We start from the raw sequence: 7,877 nt of genomic DNA on the forward strand, positions 1-7,877 counted from the left end.
AGTGAACACTGAATGAATGAACATGGAAAAAAATCATCTAAGGTTCGTTAACAATCATCTAATGACATTATCTAATTGTCACTATAAAATGGTGATATCAACATTTGTCTACTTCTCAGAATAAATTAGGGTGAGATGACCAAAATCATTTAGAAAATTTATTGATCCATATAAATAAAAAGGAGTTGATTTTTGTTTTATATTTTCTTTTTTTGTCTACAATCACTTGCATTTGTTGGCCACTTCTAATGGGTCAGCCACCACACTAAGTATTACATAAACCTGTTTATTTTCTCTTCAAACCCTGTTAGGTAGATGTTATTATACAGCCCTCCCTTGCTTCCTTTTTTTTTTTATAAGATTGATTTATTTATTTGTACAAGCACTGGGTAAAGTCAGAAGCACGGAAGGTTGAGAGAATTTACCAGAGCCAGAGCGGGGAACAGAACAGGCAGACTGACAAAGTACACTGCTGAAGGGAGCAGCGGGCATGGCAGGAGAGGTCTGAGCGCCATGTGGGACCCTCGCCGGTGGCGGGGAATCGAACCAGCACTGCAGAGTATTGCGGGCAGCTTCGCAGCCCAGAGCTCAACCGCTGCGCCACCAGGGGAGGCTCCCTTACTTCCATTTTGAAGATGAAGGAATGAAGTCTTGGGGATAGAGGGTGTATGATTTGTTTAAGTTATAATGGTAATGACAGAGTAGGCTTTTGAGTCCAGAATTACATGGTTTCAAAGACCACACTCTTACCCTATACTAAATGCCTTTAACACTTTCCTGATCCAGATTTCAGAATATCAATATCCACATACATTATCTTATAAATAGTAATGTACAACTTGGGGAACTTAGAAAATGACATTTGAACCCTTAAATCTACATTGTAAAAAAAATATATTATGTTGTGATATCAAGCACCATGCCTTTAAAAAGTAGTACCTTTGATTAAACTAATATTAAAAGGCTGGCTAAAATGCCGTAGCATCTTTGATTATCAGGTCATATTCACATCCACACAAGTTCTCTTAATTTGTGAATGTCTAGGTAATTCTTTCATGAAAAAATTATAATTTCAGCCCAAGGATTTGAAAATGACAACCAAAACAAAAATGTTTCTTTGGAACCAAAATATAAATTTAGCAGTTTACATCAGACTACAGCTCATAAATTTAGAACACTTCTCAAAAGATTAGAACATAATGAAGTTAAACTGTTTATATTTGGAAATTCTGAAGAAAGGCTAACTGGCCTCCATTAGCTCACCACTATTTAAAAGTTTATGTGCATTTAATAACTATAAGGTTTTTCCCTCATATTGTGATAGTGTGATAATAGTAACAACATTTGTTCTCACTTCTGCATTTTTATAACATTCTTAATTTATCCACATAGTAAAAAAAGAAAAAGGACCCTCCCTTTTTCATACTTAATTGCTATTACTAGAAGACTTTCAGCCTGAAATACTTAGAGGTACTCTACATTATCTGAACTTGTAGGATAATAATTCAAATTCTCACTTTGGTTCAGCAAAATAAATTTTGAGGGATAAGTAAATATGACTTTTGAAGCTGAGGATCTACTTTGAACTAACAATTATTTATCAAGTAGAATGCTCCCAGCTACTGTTAAAACAAAAACACAAGTAAAAGTTTCTTATACAGTAAGGACCTTTGAAACTTTTAAGTCCATCAGTAGGGACGCTCCAGCATTGGTTATTTCAGTAGCTCAATGATATCAGAACTCTGTCATCTTGCGTGCATTGATTTTTGTCCATGGGCGTATACCCTCTTGGTTAAAAGAGGACTTGACAGCTCTGGGGTTCATATCTGCTTAGTACATCCTCGACAGGCAAAAGACAGGAATATCCCTGACTTCCGTCCTCTCCCTTTTCCCCAAAATCCTTCAGACTCTCCTGGTTCACCTGCCTTTTCTGAAACCTTTCACAGGCAAATGAAATCAAACCAATTGCCCTACGACCAGTCGCTGTCTGGACTGAGGGACCTGGTCACACTTGAAGCCCATGGCCTGATTGAATAAAATTGATTTTCATACATAAATGACATGAGAATTATTGTTGGATAGATGACTGACATCAACCACAGGCTTTTAGCTACAATTTTATAGCACTTCAAAGTTTTCAAAATCTTTTAAATGTGTTTTAATCCTCGGAACATTCTGGAGAGGTCAGAAATTCCTGACTATTCTTATGCTACAAATGAGGACACTGAGACTGGCTAAGTGGCTTGCCAAAGGCCACAAAACTGAATGAGTTGGCTTTCAACTGTATTAGTCATAAATATTTAATTGGCTTACCCTGACATATCTTGTTTCTTTTTTCTTTTTTTTTTTAATGTTTTATTTCTTTATTTTCTTACAGCTGTGTTAATTTCTGGATAGCATTTGATTTCTCCCCTCAGGTGTAGCCCCTGTAGTTCTCCACCACCATGGAACTTGTGCTCCACCTCCACATTCCCTGGTGGTTTTCCCTCCCCTGTTTTGATCCCTTCACTTCCCTTCTCCCTTCCCTGCTGTATGTCTCTGCTCTATGGTCTGACACATTTTCAGTTTGCATTCTTGTCTTCTATTCTGTCTTAAGAAAGTCATTTCATTTCCAACATCATTGCCACAGGGTTATTTTGGCATTGTAATGCTTTCATGTATGAAATCACCACTTCAATATTTTTTTAAATATTTATTTATTTATGCATACAAGAGTTGGGGTACAGGCCAGAGGTGCGGGGGGTGAGAGGATTCACCAGAGACAGAGTGGGGAGCAGAATAGGCAGGCTGACAGAAATACACTGCTGAGGGGAGCAGCAGGTGAGACAAGAGAGGTCTGCTGCGCTATGTGGGTTGCTCTCTGGCCAGACAGGGATTGAACTCGTGCTGCAGTGGCTGTGGCTTGCTTCACAGGTTGCGTCTTAACCCCTTACGCCACCAGGGAGGCCCTACCATTTCAATATTTTTACAAATTTTATTTATCTACCAAATTCTACTTTATTTAATCTCTTATACTTTACTACTTATTTTAAAGCCTGTACTATATTCTATTTTCTTTTCTGGTTGTTTCACAACTACAACCATTTCACAATGATGGGTAAGAGCATCAAGGATAGATTAGCTAATAATGAACTGTGTGTCCTGTCCTCTGGATCCCAATGGCTGCATTCTTAGCTGTTGGGAGACTGACACCAATTCAGAGGCACAACCTGTGGGTTTAATCTGTTTCCCTCATATGTACCAAAATCAAGATGATTATGTCCTTGCTTTGTTCTATTTAAAAGATAAACCAGTCTGTAGAAAAACAGCTAATGCAGTCCTGAAACTTCAATATGTGCTTGACAAAAATTAGGTACTATGATTCATTGAGTCCTTCATTTATTTATGCTTCCAACAAACATCAATTCTAAAAATACAGAGTGAAGAAAGGGGGATAAAAATTATCCCTATTTTTATAAGCTCGAGTAATAGAGACAGCAAACATGATACATAAATACACAATGTGTTTATGCAATGTAAGGGAGAAAAATATAGCAGAGAATGAAAATGAAAGTGTGTAGCAGCAGTAGTTATTGCAATTGTTAATGGAGTGGTCAGGGAGACTTCATTCTGAAAATGATCACACAAAATCATAAGGGTTCTAATTACCTGTCCCGAACTGGGTTCATACAGAAATAAAAATTTTAAAATGTAAGTCCTTGAAGCCAAGAATTGCATATGTTTCATTCATTAGCATATCCTTTGTAACAATGCTTGACATGTAAATGTCTTATTAATATTTAATGAATATTGACCAATTAACTCTAGGGAAGGCAATCTGTGATGTGTATTATAAACACACTTATATACAAAAACAAAAAAATGTACAATCATTTTGGACAAACAATTATAGAAAACAGGTGATAGAATAGAAACAATGCTACATCGTTAGAATTGAACATTTGATGAGAGACTCTAAAAATATTTTAAGGTACTCTCTTCCCAGCCTGCCACCACCATTTGTCTCCCTTTCAGGGAATCTGCATTGTTCCTTGTTCCCGGTCATGATTTTAGATAAGTACTCAGTAAAACCTGATGATTTTTTATAAGAAATGTCTAGAGAATATTTCTCAAATCAGTCGGAACAGAAAAAACATAGTTTTTTTTTTTTAATATTTATTTATACATGCACTGGGTACAGTCAGAAGCATGGGAGGGTGAGAGAATTCACCAGAGCCAGAGCAGAGAGCAGAGAGCAGAACAGGCAGCCTGAAGAAATACACTGCTGAGGGGAGCAGCGGGCGCAGCAGGAGAGGTCTGTGCGCCGTATGGGAACCTTGCCCAGTGGCTGGGGATTGATTTGGCGCTGCAGAGGCTGCAGGCAGCCTCGCAACCCAGCCCTCAACCGCTGCGCCACAGGGGAGGTCCCAAGAAATGTAGTTTTAGACCTCAAAATCTTTCTTCTAATATCTAAGAGGCTTTGACCATGTTAACTTTTCTCAACTCTTCATTTCTCATGGGAAATCACGATCATGTTCAAAATGAGGCATTACCTTCACAAGTTGTATGTAAAGATGGAAGCTTTCATTCATTCACAGATATTCATTAAGCATTTTCTATGTTCCAGGAATTTTCTAGAAACTGGGGATATAACAGTGAATAAAACAAAGTTCCCAGGACTTTCTACTCCCTTTACCCTTCTTTATTTTAATGTGCTATATATTACACATCTATATTATTATCTGTCCCTCTCATCTCCACATTAGACTGTGAAATTCTCAAAGACAAGGATTTTTTGTGTTATGTTAATTGCTCTATATGCAAGACCCACACCAAATTTGTCTATGTTGTACATGTTGTATAAATAATCACTTGTGAATCAATAAATTTAAAAGTTGAGGATATTCCACTTGCATGACTTCTGAAAATGAGCATCTTAGTTCCAATATGTCCATTTATACAAGTTCAGATAGCAACTAATGAATATTTATTTAGAAAACATAGTATGTTGGACAGTAAGTGATTTTCACCAGGAGTTATAAAAGCAGAAAGCCACTATCATTTTTCAACAAAGAACTGGCACTATCACATTTCCAGGAAACGTGCATCAAACACGATGTTATTCATATTTAATTCTTGTTTTCTGAACCCTTTAGATTTTAGTCTCTGGGCTAAGACGCCTTAATCATTGACCCATCATTGAGGACAGGAGGAAGAGTTTCTCAGATTTTCTAAAATCCAACCTGACAAGATGACAATAACTATATTACTATTCAAACCTTCTAGTGCAAGTATGGCTGGAAACCTCCAAAATTGCCAGTTTATAAAAAACATGATTTATGTGATTAATTTGAGCAAATTTTATAAGTTTATATTTTTTCTTAGACTTTTATACCATTCCCTTTTTTCTAAAAATAGGCATATATTTAATTTCACCTAAAGGAATCTTCAAATCAGAAGATTTCAAGTGGGTAGACTTCCTTAATTTGGATTTGATATTAAAAAAGAAGACAGTATCAATACTTTACTACTTGTTTCTCAGTTCACATATCTGAATTTAAAAAACATAAGACTATAGTAGAAGCTTAGGGTCTTTCAATTCCTATTTGACCCCAAATTCAATGGGCAGGATTCTTAAATCAAGCAAAGATATTTTAAGTCTTCTAAAAAAAAAGAGTAAAGGTAAACCTTTACGCTCACGAACATGTAATCTCTGAGGGAAAAGGAAGAAGAGGGGAAATTACAGATCAAAGTTCCATGGTAACAAATGTATAACTTTTTTAATAAAGAAAGGTTCTGATTCCATCTCTTTGTAAAATCAGTCCTATCAGTCACAGTGTCTGTCATGCCATACCACCAAATCTCAACTTCAGATATCAAGACAATGTTCCTACTTTTCTATTTCCGGTTCCCAGTGGATTCATAATCATTTTTCTCATATACCCCATTAAGTGAAATGACCGAAGCCATTGTGGGTATGGGTAGTATATATTTGATTATAGTTCTTTATATACCTCAACACATACATGAAACTAGAGTCACTTAATTTTCAGAACCTACTTAATTTTAATGGAATGCATGCACAAGGAAGCCTTTCTGAGCTTAGGAGGGAATAGCATGGATTTTATATATTGAGGTCAAAATCTTCTAAATAAATATAGAAAAGTAAACTTCATTCAAACGGAAAACAGCTCTCTAGTCTAGACACTGGAATGTTCTCTTGTCATCACCTCGCAGTGCAGATCTGGAAGAGCAGGATATTATAATAATTTCCTGAGGGGCATTTTTTTTCTTTGCTCAACATTTTAATCTGTTCATATAAGCATATCTACTGGGAACACCTAATTTTTGTTTACTTCTGAATTTTTGTGGATTTTCTGACAACTTTCTCACTACTTGCCCAGATGAGAAAGCAATATTTCATATAGAAAATGCTCAGAGTAATAAAAAGAACAATTACCTTTTCCTATGAAAGAATAAGTCTGCCTATGTGAAGAAATGAATTGGGGCTCATGTGGACATACTGAATTGCTGTGAGTAGCTAATTTATTGTTAATATATGGCTTATGGTCTATTTTTGATTGTCTTTGTCTCTTTGAGTGTATCACTTGAATTTCCTTGTTTCTATTTATTTCTTTTCTACTTATTGGATTTTATTTTATAAAAGGGATTTTATTTTGTTTTGTTTAGAGTTAATAGTTTTTGCAGAGCCTCCACATTAATTTATTCACCTAAAGTAATGTGGCTTTGAGGGTGGCATTGCTGTGTAAAGGTGGGAAATTCATTACTAACTTCACGCATGTTTTCATACACGTGGCTCTATGGCTTTAATGTATTATGTCAGTCAGTAACTCGATTTGAACCAGCATGAAAAGATGGGATAACTTTGAGTGGATGTCAGAGAAATCTAATCCTTGTGAAAATTTATTTACATCAAGAACATAAATCACAGGTAGAAGTTTATGAACCAATCAATAGATGTCTCCAGACAAAAAAACCATTCCCTTAGACACTTAGTTCTTTAGTCTGTAGCTCAGCACTCCAGACCATATTGGCAACAACATCCTCAATGTTCCCCTATTCAGCCATGATTCTAATGATTCATTCTGTTAAGATGGCAAAATTCTGTATACCTGGCCAATTTATTTTTGTGCATGAAAGCCCATGAAAAGATGCATAAACTGCAGTAAAATCACTGGCATTTGGGGCTTCCCTGGTGGCACAAGGGGTAAAGCACAGCACTGTTAAAGCTATCTGCAGCCTCTGCAGCATGAGTTCGATCCCCGGATGGCCAGGGAACCACCCACATGGTGCAGCAGAACTCTCTTTCTCTTCCGCTGCTCCTCTCAGCAGTGTATTTCAGTCAGTCTTGCCTGTTCTGTTCCCCACTCTGTTTCTGGTGAATCCTCTCACACACCCCCCGCACCTCTGGCCTGTACCCCAGTTTTTGTATGCATAAATAAATAAATCTTTTTTAAAAAGTCACTGGCTTTTGTCTCATCTTGCCAGATTAGTGCCCACCCCAGAAATAGAAAACCAACTGTTTGGCTCAAGAAAAAAATTCATCAAAACAGAACCTTTAGACATGCACATACAAAACACATGACAAAATTAGGAAAACAGCAGTCATAAGGACTAAGGTAGAATATTTTGGGAGCAGGGTACCAACTGTTGTAGCTTCTCCTCATCTTTTCAATGAATTGACCTTATCAAGTGTTTTCACTTCAAAGAGATCTTTTCATTTCTTTTGACTAAACCTTAGTCAGCTGTACCTACCCACACAAGTCAACATTCAGCCCTAAGTACACGCAGGCATGTGAGACCTGAATGGAAAAGACAATCTAGGGCATCCCTGGTGGCGCAGTGGTTAAGCACTGGGTTGCGAGGCTGCCTGCAAC

The sequence above is a fragment of the Talpa occidentalis genome, unplaced genomic scaffold (assembly GCF_014898055.3).
Source record: "Talpa occidentalis isolate TD23 unplaced genomic scaffold, MPIMG_talOcc4v2.1 talOcc4.9, whole genome shotgun sequence".
Classification (NCBI taxonomy): Eukaryota; Metazoa; Chordata; class Mammalia; order Eulipotyphla; family Talpidae; genus Talpa; species Talpa occidentalis.